Genomic DNA, 22,496 nt, shown 5'->3' with positions numbered 1-22,496 from the left:
AACCAATTGCCACCAAGACAAAATGTTCCTAATTATGGCTTTCTAGGAATAAAGAAATAGCATATCTTCTCCACTAGGCAAAGGAAACTACAAACAGGCAGATCACTTAGCAAATTTTATTTCAAATGCTACAACTTTCCCTCCATAATCGACTGCACAATTGCTCATACAACAGTATAACCTACACTACAGTCATACAACGTAGGCATTTGTGACATTTTGGCTTAGTTAAATTAGATTGATCAACTCAGAGGTGCTCATGTCAAAAACAATCATCAGAGGACTCAAAGAAAGGCACACTTTACATAAATCTATCACAGGAAGTGGAGGGCAAAGCCAACAAGTGACTCTAACAAATCTTTACAGACACGTCAGATCATTTTATCTGTTTAAAGGAAAATATTTATAGTAGCCATGTGAAAATGAGACAGAATGACTAAACAGTTTAAATGAGGTAGGACTGTTAGTTATCATACTTTCTTTCATTCACAGGGATGGTTTCTAGAGAGTTCCTCAGTCATGGCTTCCTTCCCCACCTGTCTGCCAGTGCACAGCTAGCAAAGAGCTAATTAAATGTAACACACATTCTCATAGGTTCTTATCAACTGACAGATCCAAAGTTTACAGCTGCAACTGAATACTCATCACCCTCACAATTCTTCTGGAAGGGCAACCAAAATATTAACATTTTGAAGACAGAAAGAACTTTATTAAAATAATCAAAACTCTCCTCTGGCTCTCCAGGGACGACAGCACAGGTCGGCGACAGTCACGGAGCTTGTTCAAAGCAAAGCTGAGACACCAGACAGGGTTCCTTTCATTGCAACCTTGATTTATTGACTCCAGATTAACCTAAGCCAAAACATCCCTTACAAGATAGAAAGTGGGAATGACAGCATCTCTGGCATGAAAAACAGTAACAGCTGATCATAACTTAATTTTTCACAACATTTAGGAAGTAAGAATAAAATCCTAGCTCACTTATTAACAACACTTCTTACACTAAGAACCAAAACTGTTAAGCAAGTTAAAGAAACCTATCTGTATAAATTTTTGTTATTAACTTGACTGTCCACTAACCTAAGTACAACCCAACAGCACTAAGAGCCTCTCATCCCGCAATCAGCACTGCCTTACTACGCTCACTGTTACAGCAGGTTAGGTCAGGAAGTATACAGGATGTGGCAATATCTAGTTCACCTGTTAAGACCAGAAAATAAACAGGAGAATCAAGTGATTTTCAGAATGACATGCTTGAGACCTGTGGCACTGTGACACTGGCAGGCTAAGCCACCCCTGGCAGCACCGGCATCTCCTATCAGAGTGCCAGTTCCCTCCCAGTCCCGCTTCCTGCTAAGGCACTTGGGAAGCCAGCAGGAACCGGCCCACGTGCCTGCCAAGAACTGAAGCTCCAGGCTCTACCTTTGGCCCGGCTCAGCCCTGGCTTTAACTAGCAGACTGCTGTCCCTCTGTCACTCTACCTTTCAGATACACAAGTGAAGTTTTTAAAGAATGATCGCATCAATTTCAGGTGCAGCTTTCAGCTTTTGCTGCGATCTATACAGGAACGTTGTGGGTAAACTAGAGAGCAGAAAAGGAATCACCGAATCGCATCAATGAGGGAACATTAGGAACCAAGCTGGCATGTCAATGACTGTACCACACACCAAGATCCAAGCACTGCAGTCACTGAGCTGAAAAAGACTACAGGATCATCCGCCCTGATTTCTGAGTTGAAAAACGCGGCAGTAAATCGGACAGAGCAAAGCACCTGCAGAGAGGAACAGTAAAACTGCAAGGAGCATGCCATGGTTTCCTCTGTAACATCTACGGTCCCTTTAACCATCCTGCTCCACAAAAAAGCAGAGCAAACAGTGGCAATCAGCATTTCCAAACAAAGGGGAGATTTCTGTTGATCTCCGTTGGCGCGATATGTCTCCTATGGATCTTGATTTTTTCTTTGTATTTTCTTTTCTTCAAAGCAGGTTTTTTCTCATTAAATTCTTCCTTGACTCATAAGTCAAACCATTTCCTCAAAAAGGTTCTTGATCTTCTTCATTGGTTCAGCTACATATTAGTCATTCAGTAGCATGTTATTTAACTTCACTATACTATAAATTTCTGGGCGTTGAGGCCACAGAGGGATTCCGTGTGGGAAGCCGTTTTCTCTGTAAATTAATTCTTATGCACATCACACATGACATCTTCAAACAGCTTCACTAAATGAAGATCTCACGGGAATAAGAGTCGTTTTTGGAGGTGGACGCTAGCCTCACTCAGATACGCACATCCCACGTCTGTGCCGGGCTTTGAGCCTCAGCCCTCATTCCTGTTCCTATCTTGTTGCCAAGGCTCCAATCATGGGGCTCCTGCCACCTGCACGGGAAGACCCGGGCCCAGTGCCAGACTCCTGGCTTCACCCAGGCCCAGCTACAGCCACTGGGAGCACTTGTAGGCAAGAACTCTTTCTCTCTGCTGTTAAAATAAGCAATTCTATTAAAACATGCTTTTGTTATTGGGAGGATTCCAGGTAAGTTTGAGCAGTGGTATAGGTGTCTGGGTCCCCAGCTACGTGGCTGGGGGGTGGGGGTAGCCAGCTCAAGTTTCCTGCTAGGGATCCTAGCTCCCCATCCACCACTGCCAGGCAAGGGGGAAGATCCAGGGCTTATCCAAGCCCAAGGTCCAAGAATTTTCTCTATCGACAGCAACCATGCTGGAGACAGATCTCAGACAGCTCCAGGCATGCCCAGGACCATGGCTCCGCACACTGCCACCATGTTAGTGGGCGGAGTCCAGGCACATCCCCCAGCCACATGGCTATGACTGGGGGGGTGCCCATGCCAGCCCAGGCTGTCTCCTGGGGATCCCAGCTCCCCATCAACCACTGCTACATGGAACAAGAGTACTGGGCTTAGCCTGGACAGCAAGCTCTAGCGTCTTGTGCGTATGGAATACTGCCTAGGGACATCCATGTATACAGCCACAGTACGTGTAGGTGAGGAATGAATCCTGAGACACACCCAATGACAGGGCCACTGTACTTGCAGGTAAGTGAGGGGACTGAGACCTGGTGGTTTGAAGGGGAGAGACTGGAAGATCTTTATGGGTCAGACTCATGCACATGCACATGCACATGGAAGGCCCAAGTTGAGCTTATTAGCATGGAATGTGGCTGTCTGGCATGGCTAGATCTCAGTACCTGACAGTGAGTGTCAGATCAGGGGATGGGTCACATTAGAATGGGTTATGACACTAACCAGCACACCAAAGAACCAGGTCCAGTGGTGGATTGTATGGCGGAAATGTGGGCCCAATCCTATGGAATTAAAAGTCCCACTGAATAGCTGGAGAGAAGAGAATGGTGATGGACTGAGTTAGGTGTGACCATGGATCTCACCAATGCCCACCAATAGCGGGGCAAGTCCAGGCTGCAACACCAGCATGATCACCCTAAAACGGAGTGTGGGACAGGCTGGACCACAACAGCTTATAACAAGGCTGGGACAGAAGAGAGAGACCATGTCAGGAAACGGCCAGACATCTGCTTGCATGCGTGACATCTGGGTTTAGGGGTGGCCCAAGCAGAGCAACCTGGGAAAATCCGCTAGAAGGTCATAGCTCACACTGAGGAGCACAGAGTGCAGACCTAGGGGTTGGGCAGGCAAGGCAGAGTAGCTCCATTCATCAGCAAGTGTGTGAATTGGTTTTGGAAGGGGGCAAAATAGCAGGGCTGAGGAAATCATAGCACACTGGCAAGTACAAAAACCAGAATGGAGCACAGGTCATGCCAGGCTAGGCTGCCACACCTACTGTTTGCATGAGCCAGGAATGAGAGCAGACTGAGCAGCACCAGGCTGCAGTACCCGCCAGCAGAATTGGGACTGGGGGCCGGCTGGGCCAGGTCAGGATGCAGTATCTAAGGCAAAGGCCTAGAGGGAAGGGGCTATGCCAACCTGGTCAGAGAAACCACTGGCACATACGGGATCTGTGGCTGGGATCAGGCCTCGTTGGGGAACTCAGGGGACATCCGAGCTTGCTTGTGGCTCCCACTGGTGAGTGCAGGGGCAACAGTGGGGGGTACAGTTTGGTCTGGACATGGCTGCATCTCCCTCAGCATGGGTGTGGACTGGGTCTGGGACATGCAAGACTGGGATAGACTACAGCACCCACTGGAGCTCATGAGAAACAGCATGGGTGTAGGATGGGCTGGACTATGTCTCTGTCCTTGTTGAGCCATGTGTGAGCTGTGCCTGGGTATGGACCAGGCTGGGCTAGGCTGTAGTACCCAACAGTAAGAACCGGAATGGATGAGGGCCTGTCAGGAAACGTCACTGTTCTTGCTAGAAACCAAGGTGAACTAAGTAGGGCTGGCCCATGGACCCACCAGTGTGCACAAGATCTGGTACTGGGAGAGGTTCTGACGGAGGAGCTTAGCAACTCCTCTGTCGGGACACAGTCCCTGCAGCTGAGCATAAGAACCACGATATCTTGGGAGCAGCCCAGACCAAGACCACTTACAGAACCCATGGGTTTACCTTTGGGTTTACCTTTGGCTCAGGTCTGGGGCAAGACAGGCTGCATCAGTTCATATCACCCACTGACAAATCCAACAGCCAGAAGGGTGTGTGGGTCATGCCAGGTCAGGCCACAATACCAACCATGTCACACTAGGGCCAAGACTGGGCGCTGGCTCGGCTGAGCTAGGCTGTAGGCCCCACCACCATGAGCTGGAACTGCGGCAGAGCCAACCGGGAAGGGCTACGGCACCCACTGACAAATGTCGAGGTGAGGTGGGCAATACCGGACTAGGCTGCAGCACCCAACCAGCACATACATCTGAGACCCCAGAGAAAGTAGGAAAACCCGCTAAGGGGGCTGCAGTGAGAAGCCCTGCTGGGCCACTATGCCCACTGGTAAGCATGAGAGCTGGGATTGGGGCCAGACCTGGCTGACCAGGGCTACAACACCCATAGGTCTTCATGTAAGCTCATCAGGGACAAGCCAGGCTAGGGGGACTGTACCTACTGGTACAGGCTTAAGCCAGAGCAGGTGTGGGCTGGTTTTGAATTTGGTTGAAATTTGTCCCAGCATCAGCCAGCAAATGCTGGCGCAGGGAGAAAACTCTCTCAAGTTAAACTGCAGTACCACCTGGAGAGTGCAAGATCCAGGAAAAGGAGCAGGCCGAGGAGGAAAACTGTAGGCACCTTCCTCTTGGGTTGCCACTCCGACTGGTGAGACTGAGAACCAGCACTGGGACAGGCATGGCTAGACAGAGAGTGGCACCCTCCAGCATGTGTGTGCAATGGATAGTGGGGCTGGTTGGGTTCAACTAGGCTTCAATGCCCATTGACACCTATGACGGCTGAATGGGATGTGGGACAGACAGGATGAGTCTCCTGAACATACTGGCAAGCACAGGAACCAGGGCATGAGGCAATCCTGGTGGGGCTTATTGTGGGTCACCTCATCTAGGCTGCAACTCACACTAGTTTGCCTGGAGTCTGAGTGTTTGGTGGGCAAGATCGGGCTAGACTGCAACAACCATTAGTTTGCATAGAAGACAGGGATGGAGACAGAACTGACCAGCAATTGCAACTAACAGTGTGCACAAAGGTCAAATGTGGGAAAGAGAGGGTGCCAGACCTTATACTGGCATGCACACACAAAAATTAGGTCTGGGATCACTTCATACACATAACTACAGTATAAATTTGGTACATGTCATAACAGAACAAGAATAAACAAGACTATTACAGAAATGCTACTTTTGACTATAAGCATTATATAAGATGTCAGGCGAACTGTAACACTTTAAATTTGGACAGAATTTATATTGGCAAATAAAGGAGGAAAATTACATTCCTTCTAAGAAGAAAGAGCATTGGCAAAAATCAACTCATTAAAAAAAGTTGAATTTTCAAGACAAAAGCAAATAATCTTGTTCAATATTGAAGAATACTAGAGGCATGGCTAAAAAGCTATTGGGTAGGGCCCAACGCAATGGCGCAGTGGTTAAAGTCCTTGCCTTGCACGCCCTGGGATCCCATATGGGCACCGGTTCTAATTCCGGCAGCCCTGCTTCCCATCCAGCTCCCTGCCTGTGGCCTGGGAAAGCAGTCGAGGACGGCCCAAAGCTTTGGGACCCTGCACCCGCATGGGAGACCCAGAAGAGGCTCCTGGCTTCGGATTGGCTCAGCTGTAGCTGTTGTGGCCGCATGGGGAGTGAATCATCGGACAGAAGATCTTCCTCTCTGTCTCTCCTCTCTGTATATCCGCCTGTGCAATAAAAATATCTTTAAAAAAAAAAAAAAAGCTATTGGGTAAACTCATCTGCAGGCCAAGTAAACAAGTGTGAGTCTGACGGGAGGATTTGTGTGCAGCGCCATGGAAGGCACTTGCTTAGACAGCGTATGGATCTACGGGCGGAGTCCGCACTATTCTGCCTCCAGGTCAGCTTCATGCAAACACGCTGAGGAAAGCTCTGGAAATAGCCTTGCCACTTCTCTCTCCAAGCTTCTCTCTTTTCTCTTTCTCCTCAATTCCATCGCTCTGCCTTTCAAGTAAATTTTTAAAAACAATTACTTTTACTTAAAAATTTGTGAAATCTTCCCAAAAGACTAATTTCTTTGCTTTGCAACAATTTTACCTGTAGCATTACTGTATGCTCATATATATGTTATACCTTTTGATAATGATTGATTTTTATTGGAATGACAAACTTTTTAAATCTTATTTTTGATGATATTTACATAGTTGAGATGCATGCAACTCAACGATTAGGATAGGAAGGGTCAAAGAATAACGGAAAGTGGATGAGACCACTGTTTCCAATTTCAGTTTTCTTCTTCCTGTATCTGGGAAAAGGAGGAAGAGAAGGGGAGAAGCTGCACCCAGCATCCCAACCACTTCAGTACCCGGGGATGTGGGACAGCCATCGACGTCATCCCAGGATCCCTGATGTGGAGCATGCTCTGAGGGTTCTGCTCAAGTGGTTCCAACAGTTCTGAAATGCTGTCAGTTTCACCGATCCATGGATGAACAAATCCTTCCAGGATCCGTTGGTTGACATGGTCTACCTCAGAGTCTTCATTGGCCCTGATACTTGTTGTTAATGCTTGGCTGGAAGATTTGTCCAGTTTTTTCTGCCCTCCATCCTCTGCTATGCTACTAGATGTCCTCTGCAGGCCCTAACGAACTGCCATAGCCCCCATGTGCATCTGAACCCATATATCTACTGCACTATCTTCAAAGCAACTGAGGAGGCCTGATTCTGACGCAGGCACTCCATGATCAGACCATAGATCCTGTGATTCTCCCAGTGCTTAGAGTTGTGAGTCCAGCAGTTCTGTTAGGAGGGCCCCCAAAGAAACCTTGTCTGAAGTGACCCAACTTACCTCCTGTGTGTGACAGCCAATATGGGTCTGGCTCAGCCTGTCACATACATCAGTCTACACACACACTGGTGGTCGCAGTTGCTGGGTCTGCTCTGTCTCCAGCCCCATCTCTTACACAAACCAATGAATGCAGTGGCCCAGCCCAACCCTGCTCACCAAACTCTAGGCCTCATGCATCCCAGTGGAAACTGCAGCCTAGTCAGAAAAACCCCCCAATAATCCCCATCAGGCCCACCCCCATGTTCCTGCACATGATGGTAAGTGCAGCAGACTGATCCAGTCTGTGCCACATCCCATCTGGCTTTTGTACACAGCAGTGGGTGCTGCAGCCTAGCTCAGTTCAACTGCCAGTCTGGCATTCCCCAGATCCAGTCCACACCCATGCCAAGGTATAGTACAGTCAGTCATGTCCAGCCCAGATCACTGTTCCCATTCCAGCCCTCATGCTTACCAATGGGAACCACAACCTAGCCAGGGTGTCCCATTAGCTCCTCAACCACACCTGCTCCCAGCCACAGATCTTGCGCAAATCGGTAGTTGCTCTGACCCATCCCAGCACAGCCCATTCCCCATCTTGGCCTTTGCCATCAAATGCTGCAGTCTTCCTTGTCCCAGCCCACCCCCAGTCCTAACTCACTGGCCAGTGCTGCAGCCCAGTCCTGCACAAACTGCCTCTATCCCTGGCTTCCAAGCTAACCAGCAGGTGTGACAGCCTAGCCCAGCATGGTCTGTACTCCATCCTGGCTCCTGAACATGACAGTGTGCTAAGGTTTAACCCAGCCCTGCCCAGTTCCCACTCACCCTTGCCCTCCCCACCCCTGCCAACCAGTCCACACACCTGCTGACAAGTGGAGCTGCCTTGCCCCACCTGACCACCATTCAGCACTGACCCACATGCTCACCAGAGGGAGCTATGGCCCTCCAGGGTAGTTTCCTAAGGTCTTTGACCAGGTCCACTCCCAGACCCAGATCTCATGTGTGCTAGTGAGTATGAGCCCTTACCCAGCACAGTCTTTGCCTTCTGTCTCAGCCTGTGTGTGCTAGTGGATGCTGTGGCCCAGCACCCCCATATGCTATTCCTGGGTGTGCCTACAGGTGCTGCAGCTTCAATGAGCATGGATGGGCTGGTTCTAACCTCAGTACCAATGAGTGTTAGAGGTTTCCATGGTCATGCCTACCTCAACCCAACACCCTCCCCAGCTCTTCAACAAACCAGCAGATATTAGAATCCCACAGGGATGAGCCCATATATCCTGCACAGAATCTGCCCCCAGACCTGGTTCTCTCACATGCTTGTTAGTGTCATGGCCCAGCCTAATGTGACCCATCTCCTGTTCTGACACTCAATGGTGGGTACTGTGATCTATCTAGCCCTGCAAGGTAGTCCCCTGGTCCTTACTTTAGTGTGTCGGTGGGTGGCCATTGGTGGTAGTTGATGCTAACTAACCCTGCTCAGGTCTCCCACATGGCCAGGTGCATTGGTCCGACCCATAAAGGTCCTCCAGCTTCCCTCCTCCAAACCACTCAGCCTCAGCCTCCTCAGTTACCTGCAAGTATAGTGGTTGTCAGTGAAAGTCCCCAGAAGTCATTCCTCACCTGCAGTGTACTACCTCAGTGGTTCCCCATCCCACAAAACCCATACCACCTTCCCTGAGCAATTCCCTGGCCCAGCCTTCTGCTGGGGGGGGGGGGGATGTGCCAGTCTGGAGCCCTGCCTGCCCACCCAAGATCCCAGAGCCAATCCTCTGGCACACATGCCGGCCTGGGACACTACCACTCCATCCAGCAGGGACTCAAACGTGTTAACAAGTTCACAAGTACCCACCCACACGCACAAGAGCGAGGGCTGGGGGTGGAGCAGGCCAGGCTTGGTTGCAGCATCTGCTGGTGCTCATGAGAGTCATCTTCGGGGACAGGTATAGTAGGAGTTTTGGGGGTAACCTGAGTAGGCTGCAGCACCCTCAAAAAGATCCAGGCCTGGGAGTGAGCCTGGTAGCAGATGTTTGGGGACACCTCTGCTAGGCCACAGTACCCAAGAGCTTGGGTTTGGATGCAGGCCAGACTGAGCTAGACCACAGCCACCCACCAGGAGTGTCAGGCATGGGGGAAGGCTAGATTAGGCTGAGCTGCAGAACCTGACAACACATGTGAGAACCATGGCTGCAGGTGGGCATGACAGAAGATACTCGGGGACACCCCTACTCAGGAACAAAACCAGCCAGTACACACGAGAGCAGAGGCAGGGGATGGGCCAGGCTAGGCTAGGCCACAGCACCCAGCACACATGAAATCTGGGGCTGAGGGCAGGTTGGATCAGGTTAAGCCATAGCACCTGCTAGTACATGCAAAAATCCTAACTGGGGCAGGGCTGGGCTGCACTAGGATGCAGTACTCCCCAGCATGTGCGAGAACCAGAGCTTGGAGTGGATATAGTAAGGGTTTGTAGGATCACACCAACTAGGCCCCTGCATTCATTGGTGCATGCAAGGACTGGGCTGGGGGCAGAGCGGGCAGGGCTAGGCCTCAGCATTCACTGGTGCATGCAAGGACTGGGCTGGGAGCAGAGCGGGCAGGGCTAGGCCCCAGCATTCACTGGTGCATGTAAGGATTGGGCTGGGGGCAGAGTGGGCAGGGCTAGGCCTCAGCATTCACTGTTGCGTGCAAGGACTGGGCTGGGGCAGGCCAGGTAAGGGTTTGTAGGGACTGCTCCAACTAATCCACAGCATCTGCCAGTTCACGCCACAGCTACAACTGGGGTGGATTGGCCGGACTGGGCTTGGCTGCAGAACCCACAAGTTCAAACTGCTTATTTTTTAAACAAATGATAGAAAGAAAGACAGTTTGAACAATATTCAGGCTAGGCTCTACAACAGGCACCTAGGTCTGTAGGCACAATAAAGTAAAAAGACAAAGAAGAAACACAGATGGTCAAGGAAGAAGTGACACATAAAGGAAGATTAAAAAGATGACTGGGAAGAGAAAGAGCAAAGAGCCACATTTCCGAATAGGGAGACAAACTGACAGACGTGGGCAACCCGCAGACGAGCACCAAACGAGAAAATAGGAACGCCCAGCATCAAGGAAAGGAGATCCCTAGGGATGCGGAAGTGAAGAGGAAAGGAACAAACACTTGGACAAACGGGAAGATACAGGAGAGCCACAGACACAAAAGAGAGACACAATTAGGAAAACAGACAGATAAGCAGAAACTGTCAGGGAAAAGACAGGCCAGGACAGACACAGACCTTGGGACAGACAGGCAGGCAGCAGGCACAAAGGAAGGAAGCAAGAAGAAAAGGAGGGAGAAGATGCTGGGAGGAGGGCAGCGGAAAGAAACCCCTGGGAATCGGGATTGCATTCATCAATTCATTACTGAAAGGCATGCTCCCTACAGCCCACTAGTGCATAAAAAAGAACAAGAAATAATCACAACTATTATTAATGATATTGAACTATGGATCTCAAGGGATTATACGGCTACAGGGAACACTGTATATTATTAGCAAATACAAGGAACATTCTCTCTCTTCCTTTAGATATTAATATTCTCATATGGAGACATTCACACAGCTTTGTGAAGGGTTTCTGCTCCAAGCATCCAACGTGATATACTAACGATTTGCTTTTCCTATAAACCTTATAAGCAAAAAAAAAAAAAAAAAATTACATATGAACCAATTAATTACATATGAAGCCTATTGAAAAATCAATTATTGCACCACTAAGCATGATTGAATCATCACATAAACATTTACCCAGAGTTTTCAGAAGCAGAAAATCTGCTCTCAAATACAGCAAATCTCTTTCTGTGTATTTCCTGGATACCTAGATACATGCTAGGATTTCTATATATTTTATAAGCGCAGAATATTTAAATTGGTTCCAGGAAAATAAAGAACTACCATTAAATATTCAGAATTTTTCCATAATCCCCAGTTGGGAAACACATTAGTTAAACCGATTCAGTGATTCTCAACCTCTGCTGTGTATAATGATGACCTGAAGACAAGCTGATCTCTGAAACTGAGATTCAGTCTGCAGTGTACACAGTCCAGATATCACCGGGTTGCATTTTGGTTTTTGAATGCTACCTGAGTGAGTCTAAGTGCAACCACATGTAAGAATCACTGATCTCATCTATTTGATTTCAAAGGTAGATATCCTCTCCTATGTACTTGTGTAAGAGATTTAAAACATACAATGTCAAACTTGATTGTACCTTCATCAATCTAATGTTTAGGAAACAAGGAGAAATTTTTAATAAGATTTACCACTTCATATTCACTGATACAATTCCTATCAGACAGTTGTATAAAATAATTACACTTCTTGGTCACTATCACAATTATGAAATATCCTCCAAATATTCTACACTAAATTTTCCTTAGACTAAAATCTTCACATGAATGATTGAAACCACTCAAATACACTGATGGCTCACTTCAAAAAAAAAATAAAAGACTTATTTATTTACTTATTTAGCAGAAAGGCAGATTTAACAGAGGGATGGGGAAAGAAAAAGAAAGAGAATCTTTCATCAGCTGCTTTACTTCCCAAAAGGTTACAAAGGCACTGGCTGGACCAGGCCAAACCCAGGAGCCAGGATCTCAACTCAGACCTCCCAGATGAGCGGCAGGGACCCAACCACACAGTGCTGCTTCTGCTTCCGACGCGCATAGCAGGGAGCAGGATCAGCAGTAGAGCAGACAAGACCTCATTCTAGAAAAGGGCACTGGTGGGCTTTTCTGTGTTTTTATTTTTGCTTTTGTTCAGGGCACTGATTTCTAATAGTAATAGTATCAATTTTTGGTTCTATAAAACTTACTATGCATATTGACAATTAAGATTTTCCTGCGGATGTATAGTAGCTGTGTAATGGAGACTGTCATATCTAGTAACATGTCATTTAACTTCATGGCATTGTAAATTTCTATTTTTCTTTCTACTGTTGATTTTGTATCATGACTTTTCATTTAAGGGGATGTACAGTAGCTGTGAAATGGAGACTAATATCCAGATGTGAGGATGCAGTATAGTATGCATTTCTGTTTCCAGATAAAGATGGACTTACAAAGAAACTGTTTACTATATCTTGACAATAGGATTCTGGACTCTCTGCCATTGTCCATCCCCGCAACGATGGACATACGACTGAGTATGAAGAACTATATGTTAGTAATGATATAGAGGAACTTGGGGGGGGGGGTGTTGGGGAAGGGATAAGGGAATACGGAACTGTATCATAAAATGGTAATAATAATAATAAAATGTAAAAAAAAAAAAAAGACTGCTTATGTCTGAGTGCATTTGCTCAGAGATTATAGTAAAAAAAAAAAAACAGATTTCCCTGCAACCTTGCCTTCACACAAATCTTAGAAGCTATCTTACCATTGGTTCATACCAAACAGATTAATTCCCAGGTATTTTTCATATAGTCTGCAACCACACTACACCAGGCTTTTACCCTACAATTTTTTTTTTGGAACTTCAGATCCACTCAATCCATTAAATTTAACTGCTGTGCTGGTAAATGTTCTCCAGGCTGGTGGACTCATCTGTCATGTTTGCTGATTTCTGTAGCATAAATACTCACATTATGGCCAATCTCAAGCTATCAAAACTTAAACAGATGCACACAATTATCACAAGTACGCATGACTCAACCCCAAAACATCACCTAATTTTACTCATCATCCTTACCTACAACTTTTTCATCACAGTCTCTAAAAACATGTTTGAAAAGTAACATTTTCCTGGGGTCGGCACAACAGCTCAACTGGCTAAACCCTCCACCTTGCAGTGCCAGCATCCCATCTGGGCACCAGTTCATGTCCCAGCGACTCCACTTCCCGTCCAGCTCCTTGCCTGTGGCCTGGGAGGGCTGTAGAAGAAGGCCCAAAGCCTTGGGACCTGCACCCACATGGGAGACCCACCCAGAAGAAGCTCCTGGCTCATTCGGGGAGTGAACCAAGGTACAGAAGATCTTTCTGTCTTGCACTCTCTCTGTGAATCTGTCTTTCCAATAAATAAATAAATAAATAAATCTTTTTTTAAAAGTAACATTTTCCATCTCACCTACCCCTAATATTCTGGTGCAAGTACAAAGTGGAATACAATTAGATTTCCAATAACCCCTGGGTTGTTCTGAGGTGTAAGTTCAGATAAAAACTTACCTAGCTACAAAAATATTCACTATTTTTCAGTTTTCCCCTAATCATATTATTCACCTCACACATTTTCATCATCCACGAATACAGCATGGCAGGTTTGCAAAATCATCTTGAAATTGTATACCTGCAACATCCTTCTAGACAAGTAGGAGCAATAAATTATTGAATGCTCAAAAATAACTCGCTTAAGGAGAATACACTTCTAGGCAAGACGGGTTAGCTGGAAGACAGCTACTACCCACACAGCAACACATTAGAAAACTTGGTGATGCATCTGGTTCCCTGACTGCACTGTAGCAAACAGCAGGAAGCCAAGGAGGGAAAGGATCTGACCAGGATGAGCTGACCTACCGCAGCTACTTAGCTTTGCACATTTCCCAGTTTGGTAGCCAAGCATGAAGTCTGGAACTTGAACTTTGCACATGAAGGCTAAGGCTGGCAGCCAAACAAAAAGCCACACAGTTTTCAGTAGACAAAAACTTAACTTTTAAAAGCTCTGAAATGAGAGAAAAATTAAACCAAAAAGCACAGAAGGGAAGAAATAAAGAACAAGAACAGAAGCAAACAAAATACAAACAAGTAAACAAATACATCAAGGACACCAGAACGTACTACTCTGATTAAAAAGAAATAATAACTTTAACATACTGATCAGAAAAGAAAATAATATACAAATCACCAATATCAAAATCAAAGAGGAAATACAACTACAGACCCTGGAAACATTAAAGAGACAGTAAAGAAGCTTATAAAAAATTTTGTAAATAAATACAACATCTTCTACTAAATTTGCTAAAAAAAAAAAAAACTGAACTTATAATTAGGAAAAATAGGAAAAATAACTCTCTCATAAAGAAAATTACAGGTCCAGATTGTTTCACTGGCAGATTTTACCTAACATTTAAAGGAAAAAGAAAAAAACGCTTCTATACATACTCTTCTACAAAAATCACACTGGGGAGATGACCAAGTAGGATTTATCCCAATATAAGTCTGAGTGTAACAATCAAAAGTCATTCAAAGTAGCTTGCCATAATAGCCACATCCCATGTCTGAGTAAGTAAGCGGAATGCAGCTGATGAAACACAACATTCACTGCCAATAAATTCTCTGAATAAGAACAGGAAGTAAATTCTCAATAAAGAACATAAACACCCACAGTTGCTCCCCAAAGCCTCCACACTAACTTCTTATTTTACAAAAGCATTACTTCTCCAGAAGGTTGAGAAGGTTCGGGACAGGTGGGAAAGTCACAGTGATGGTTGTAGCAATAGCCGTAACAACAAACTGGGACTGCACGGCTTTACTTTGCAAACTGCATCATTATCTCTCCACTAAGGAGTTATTATCGTTAAACACCCGTATAAATTTTTATATTGTCCTTTATTCTACAACACCCCTTTTAAAAAACATTTTGACCTCCTGGGGCTGAAGTTAAGCCTGATCCCTTGCTGATCCCCTAAGAAGTTTGGAAATTTAAAGGTAATTATTAGCCTTTAGTGAAAAAGAAAGGTCATCTAACTCCAGCAGGTGCTCTACTGATAAACAAAATTAGTGAAAAAGTAAATCAATTACATTTACTAAGTCCTCAAGGCAAATCAAAAGAAATGTAATGAATTAAGCTGTACTGTGGTCATGTTCTAAGCTTACAACCATTTGGAGAAACAGTAAAAAATCTAAATGCAGAAGGAAATAAAAGTAAACTTTGAACAACAAATAAAAAGCCATTAAAAACTCAACCCCATCGGGCCCAGCGCAGTGGCGCAAGTGGTTAAAGGTCCTCGCCTTGCACGTCCGGGATCCCATATGGGCGCCGGTTCTAATCCTGGCATCCCCGCTTCCCTTCCAGCTCCCTGCCTGTGGCCTGGGAAAGCAGTCGAGGACAGCCCAAAGCTTTGGGACCCTGCACCCGCGTGGGAGACCCGGAAGAGGCTCCTGGCTTCGGATCAGCATAGTATCGGCCCGTTGCGCTCACTTGGGGAGTGAATCATCAGACGGAAGATCTTCCTCTCTGTCTCTCCTCTCTGTATATCTGCCTTTCCAATAAAAAAATAATAATAAAAATAAATCTTTAAAAAAAAAAAAAAAAAAAACCTCAACCCCATCCATTATCTACATGCTGCAAAAGGCCAGATTCTCATTTGATACTTAACACTGACTCATCCTGTATCTCTTTTTTTTTCTATTACTAATTACATTGCATTATGTGACACAGTTTTATAAACTCATCCGTATCTCTTAGGCAGTCTTGTTTATGCCAGTGATGTCACTGGAGGCCTCCTGTTACCCTCACAGCATCAGTCTATACTTTTCTTCCACACAACAGCATAGAAAAACATTGTCCCTTTGCTTTTCATTTTGTTTATAAACCATGACTCTCATATCTACTCAAATCAATCATTTGCTCATAATGTCTGTCTACGCACATTTGGCCATCACATCTTCCAACATGCTGAAGGATATATGTATAAGTGACTCTCAGAGCTATCTGTAGGTTCACTTAATTTAAAAGTTCGATTTGCAATTCCCTCTGCATTGCCTGTCACTTTATTCAGGATTAGCACCGAGTACACAACTAAGATGTAACCAAATCTGCTAAAATAGTACCGTGAAGTTTTATTCAAATGTCTTATGCTAATGTCCCATCCACTATGTGGCAGAAGCTACATAAGAAACGGAACACAGCAAGTTAAAACATGGCTTTCAACACCAGCGTCTCCTATCACAATGCTGACGCTTAGGCCCGGGCTGCTCTGTTTCTGATCCAGCTTTTTGCTGAAGTACCTGGGAAAGCAGAAAATCTGGCATGAGTACCTGGACCCTAGCCATACAGGTGCTAAGCCCAAACAGATTACTGCCCTCCTGACAGCAGCTTAGTCCAGCCCCACAGTCATCTGAGCAGCGAACCAGGGCACAGATCTTTTTCTCAATCCAGCTTTTCCTCTCTCTCTGTAACTCGGCCTTTCACATAAATAAATCTTTAAAAAGAAAATAAAGCACCAATAGAAAATCAAACATATCAAGCTCTACGTTTAAAGAATTCTTCAGCTAAAGTGACAAGCAAAACAAAAATAATAAAATCAGTACTGGAAGAAACAGTTTCAGACAAAGACAAGGAAAGCATAGATCATTTAGCTGTTTCCTAAAAGAGTTTGTCAGATGCTTAAGAAAAAGTCCATCCCAAAACACAGAACAAACACATAGAAAATCAAAAAGTAACTAGATTCTCCAAAGAACACATTTAAAGTGCTGACAGTGATCATAAAGATTTATTTGAACCTCAAATAATCTGATCAAAAAAGACCTTTGATTTTCATCAGTGTTTCACAGTTACGGAACTGGGACTTTATCTTGAAGAAATATAGAGTTATATTTGCCCATAGAGTTAAAAATAAACAAGTGACATTCAAAATGCACAGAAAAACCTTGCGCTAATTCATATGGAAAATACTGTTAGCTCCATTAGTACATCTATCTTAGTAAAGCAACATGTAATTCATTTCTTCCTTCTCATTGTAAAGGGAAGTAGCAAAAATGGTCTCTAAAGACAACCATGAATAGGTCTGCATGGCACTAAGACCTGGTACCCACTACAGCCTTCTGTCCTTAAATCAACCTTGCCCCCAAATTACATTTCTGCTTCCCCAAGCTCCTAACCACAACTCCCACACAGCCCTTACCTTAGAAGATGGAAAGAAAAGTAACCTTAGAATCACACCTCACATAGTTAGCAGACAAAGAAAATAGGACCCAGAACAATAGTCCAATCGGCTAATCCTCCCCCTTCAAGCACCAGGATCCCATATGGGCACCAGTATATCTCCACTGTTCCACGTCCCATCCAGCTCCCTGCCTGAAGCACTGGAGGACCCAATGCCACATGGGAGAACCAAAAGAAGCTCCTGGTAGGCCAGTGTGGTATGCTAGTTCCTAAAGTCTCCTCCTTAAACGCAGGGATCCCATACAGGAGTGGTTTGTGTCCCAATTGCCCCACAACCCATCCAGCTCCCTGCTTGTGGCCTGGGAAAACAGCAAAGGATGGCCTAAAGCCTTGGAACCCTGCAACTATGATGGAAATTGAAGGAAGTTCCTGGCTCCTGGCTTCAGATTAACTCAGCGCAGGCCTCTAGTGAACCAACAGACAGAAGATCTGTCTCTTCCTTCTCTTTGTAAATCTGACTTTCCAGTAAAACATTTTTTTAATCTGAAAAAAAAAAAAAAAAGAAGCTCCTAGTTCCTGGCACTGGCTCAGCTCCAGCCACCGCAGCCACTTGGGGAGTGAGCCAGCAGGTGGATCTTTCTCTCTGTCTCTCTATCTCTCCGTAAATCTACCTTGCCAATGAGGAGAAATATTTTTTTTACATTTATAAACATTTTATTTAGTTGTATGATTTAGTTCCATAGGCTCTGGGGCTGCTCCGTCCATCAGCAAGTGTATGAATTGGTTTTGGAAGGGGGCAAAATAGCAGGGCTGAGGAAATCATAGCACACTGGCAAGTACAAACACCAGACTGGAGCACAGGTCATGCCAGGCTAGGCTGCCACACCTACTGGTTTGCATGAGCCAGGAATGAGAGCAGACTGAGCAGGGCCAGGCTGCAGTACCCGCAAGCAGAGTTGGGACTGGGGGCCGGCTGGGCCAGGTCAGGATGCAGTATCTAAGGCAAAGGCCTAGAGGGAAGGGGCTATGCCAACCTGGTCAGAGAAACCACTGGCACATACGGGATCTGTGGCTGGGATCAGGCCTTGTTGGGGAACTCAGGGGACACCCAACCTTGCTTGTGGCTCCCACTGGTGAGTGCAGGGGCAACAGTGGAGGGTACAGTTTGGTCTGGACATGGCTGCAGTCTCCCTCAGCATTGTTGTGTGGACTGGGTCTGGGGCATGCAAGACTGGGATAGACTACAGCACCCGCTGGAGCTCATGAGAAACAGCATGGGTGTAGGATGGACTGGGCTATGTCTATGTCCTTGTTGAGCCATGTGTGAGCTGTGCCTGGGTATGGACCAGGCTGGGCTAGGCTGTAGTACCCAACAATAAGAACCGGAATGGATGAGGGCCTGTCAGGAAACGTCACTGTTCTTGCTAGAAACCAAGGTGAACTAAGTAGGGTTGGCCCACGGACCCACCAATGTGCACAAGATCTGGTACTGGGAGAGGTTCTAATGGAGGAGCTTAGCAACTCCTCTGTCGGGACACAGTCCCTGCAGCTGAGCATAAGAACCACAATATCGGGCCTGGTGGCGTGGCCTAGCTGCTAAAGTCCTCACCTTAAACACGCCGGGATCCCATATGCGCGCCAGTTCTAATCCCAGCAGCTCCACTTCCCATCCAGCTCCCTGCCTGTGGCCCGGGAAAGCAGTCGAGGATGGCCCAACCTTGGGACCCTGCGCCCATGTGGGATACCCGGAAGAAGTTCCTGGATCCTGGCTTCAGATCGGCACAGCATCAGCTGTTGCACTCACTTGGGGCGTGAATCATCGGATTGAAGATCTTCCTCTCTGTCTTTTCTCCTCTCTGTATATGTGACTTTCCAATAAATAAATAAATCTTAAAAAAAAAAAAAAAGAAAGAAAGAAAGAGAAAGAACCATGATATCTAGGAAGCAGCCGAAACCAGGACTGCTTACATAACCCATGGGTTTACCTTTGGGTTTACCTTTGGCTCAGGTCTGGGGCAAGACAGGCTGCATCAGTTCATATCACCAATGACAAACCCAACAGCCAGAATGGTGTGTGGGTCAGGCCAGGTCAGGCCACAATACCAACCATGTCACACTAGGGCCAGGACTGAGGGCTGGCTCGGCTGAGCCAGGCTGTAGGCCCCACCACCATGAGCTGGAACTGCGGCAGAGCCAACCAGGAAGGGCTACAGCACCCACTGACAAATGTCGAGGTGAGGTGGGCAATACCGAACTAGGCTACAGCACCCAACCAGCACATACATCTGAGACCCCAGAGAAAGTAGGAAAACCCACAAAGGGGGCTGCAGTGAGAAGCCCTGCTGGGCCACTATGCCCACTGGTAAGCGTGAGAGCTGGGATTGGGGCCAGACCTGGCTGACCAGGGCTACAACACCCATAGGTCTTCATGTAAGCTCATCAGGGACAAGCCAGGCTAGGGGGACTGTACCTACTGGTACAGGCTTAAGCCAGAGCAGGTGTGGGCTGGTTTTGAATTTGGTTGGAATTTGTCCCAGCATCAGCCCTGGCACAGGGAGAAAACTCTCAAGTTAAACTGCAGTACCACGTGGAGAGGGCAAGATCCAGGAAAAGGAGCAGGCCGAGGAGGAAAACTGTAGGCACCTTCCTCTTGGGTTGCCACTCCGACTGGTGAGACTGAGAACCAGCACTGGGACAGGCATGGCTAGACAGAGAGTGGCACCCTCCAGCATGTGTGTGCAATGGATAGTGGGGCTGGTTGGGTTCAACTAGGCTTCAGTGCCCACTGACACCTATGACGGCTGAATGGGATGTGGGACAGACAGGATGAGTCTCCTGAACATACTGGCAAGCACAGGAACCAGGGCATGGGGCAATCCTGGTGGGGCTTACTGTGGGTCACCTCATCTAGGCTGCAACTCACACTAGTTTGCCTGGAGTCTGAGTGCTTGGTGGGCAACATCGGGCTAGACGGCAATAACCATTAGTTTGCATAGAAGATAGGGATAGAGACAAAACTTATCAGCAATTGCAACTAACAGTGTGCACAAAGGTAAATTTGGGAAAGAGAGGGTGCCAGACCTTGTACTGGCATGCACACACAAAAATTAGGTCTGGGATCACCTCAGATGAAGTTTCTCTGGGGATCCCTCCAACTAAACTGCTCCACTCAGAACCCCAACCATGGAGGGATTTGCAAGTTTCATGGTCTGACCGTGGAACGCATGTGTCAAAGCTGAGCCAGCGGAAGCAGATGCAAGAGTTTTCTTCCTCTTCCTTCTTTCTTTCTTTCTTCCTTCCTTCCTTCCTTTCTTTCTTTCTTCCTTCCTTCCTTCCTCTTTCTCTCTTTTTTCCCTCCCTCCCTCTCTGTCTCTCTAAAATTCTGCCTTCCAAAGATGAATAAATCCATCAGCAGATGGGAGTGTCTCCAGTGGCATTGTAAATGCTGCGCTGAGGCACACCCCTGTACTGTCAAACACACAGTGGGGCAAACTGCTGCTCTGACTTTATCTGTTAATTTTTATTTGAAAGACAGAACTACTAGAGAGAAAGAAAGGAAGAGAAATCTCTGCTGATTAAATCTGAGAAATGCAGGAAATCAGACATTTCTCCAGAACCAGTCACATAAGACATGGTACTGCCCAAGTCTGAAGCTGCTATCCAGAAGCACTCCTGGTTAGTAATTCTATCCACCTCATAATTCTGAAAACTCATATTTGTAATGCATATGCAATTACATTTCATTTTTATTATACTTAAAACAGTATCATAATGACCAAACGTAACGCCTTAAAGGGTTTGTTTTGCCTGTCTAAATTAATTTGACCTAATTGTCTTATTTAAATTTATTCAAATTTCTCATTACAAGTTCTAAAAGACCTAAATAAGAAACATTAATTAGAAATACCACTGCATCATGTTACTGCTTCAGCATCAACACTCTCACCACAGGACAGAATAGAAAATCATGGAAAAAAATACAACAGTAAACGGTAACTAAACATATCAATGAGAATTAGCAGAACAGTGGAAAAGTCTCCTTTCTAATATACAATAGCTAAAATCTAAAAACTTCACAAATGCCTACACTCTCCCTAGCTGTAGGCAACTGCCCAGGCTGCATTGTATCTAGGCAAGTACTATGCTGCTGGGAGAAAAGCAGCCAGCAGCTGGTGGGCATCCTGGGCCTGGTTAGTGCCAAATCTGTGTTGACTATACCAGTGTGCCAGCATAGCTACCTATTCTTTAAAAAAAAAAATACACACACACAAATACGGAAGGTGAGGAACTCCAGACCAGGACCTGCCATTCCAGCCCCAAGTGGGGGAGGGAGGCTGAAGATTGCCCAGGGATGGGGATCTGAGGACATGCTGGAGTGTGAGCAACTGAGAGCATATTTGACAGGGGAGAAATGACTTCCGGGATCTTCCACTGACCAGACCATTGCACTCACTGACAGACAAGGGAGCTAAGTGATACAGAGAGGGGAAACCAGGTGGTATGTCTGGGTCAGGTCAACACACCCACCCTAGGCTGGGCTAAATCACCTTGGCCCCCTGGTGGACACAAAGGTGGGGCTGGGGGCAATGTGTGGCTGGGCTAGGTTGCATGAGTGTTGGAACAGCGAGTGGGCCACATCAAGCTGGGCTGTAGCACCCACCAGAACATGAGAAAACTGGATCCAGAAGGAGACTCTCTAGCAATCATACGGGTTTGCCTCTTTGGGACCGCAGCTCCTACCAGTTTTTGCAAGAGCTGGGAGTGGTGATGGGCTGAGCCAGGTTAGATAGTAAAACTCAGACACTAGTGGGAGCTAGGGAAGGGAGGAGGCCAGACTAGACCAGGTTGCAGCACCTACTGGTAATGCAAAGGACAGAACTGAGGGCAAACATACCATCTAGGGGCATAGCACACACCAGCAGGCATGAGACGTGGAGCTTGGAGGAGGCCTGATAGGGGAACATGGAGAACTCCCCTTCAAAGCTGCAGCTCTAGACAGGACTTGGGGAACGCCAAGCCAGGCAAGGATATGGCACTCCTCAGCACTTGCATTGACCAGGTCCAGGGACAGACCAGGCTACGGTAGGCTAAGCAAGGCTGTAGCATCCACTGATGAGAGCCAGAACAGGTATGGCCAGTGAGTCAGAACTACTCACCTAGATCACTGGACTCAGACCCCAGCCACAGGGAATTTCACACACTAAGTGGTCTGACTTGAAGTGCATGGATTGGTACTGGCTGCCTCAGGAGCTGATGTCTGTGCAGTGGACA

General features: G+C 46.5%; 1 protein-coding gene and 1 long non-coding RNA gene across 4 annotated transcripts in view; both read right to left on the bottom strand.

Moving 5' to 3' along the window:
* Nucleotides 1-22,496, bottom strand: part of XPR1 (xenotropic and polytropic retrovirus receptor 1) — a 186,397-nt gene that overhangs the window by 111,880 nt on the left and 52,021 nt on the right. The gene's annotated exons all lie outside the window — the stretch shown is intronic.
* On the bottom strand, nt 14,540-17,385 carry LOC121159325. Its single transcript, XR_005884340.1, has 2 exons — nt 15,659-17,385; nt 14,540-15,298 (listed from the first exon to the last, which is right to left on the bottom strand). It is a non-coding gene; the product is annotated as an uncharacterized LOC121159325 (long non-coding RNA).

Source organism: Ochotona curzoniae, unplaced genomic scaffold (assembly GCF_017591425.1).
Source record: "Ochotona curzoniae isolate NIBS_2020 unplaced genomic scaffold, NIBS_Ocur_1.0 contig_4105, whole genome shotgun sequence".
NCBI classification, from domain to species: domain Eukaryota; kingdom Metazoa; phylum Chordata; class Mammalia; order Lagomorpha; family Ochotonidae; genus Ochotona; species Ochotona curzoniae.
This window is presented reverse-complemented; position numbering and strand designations above follow the sequence as displayed.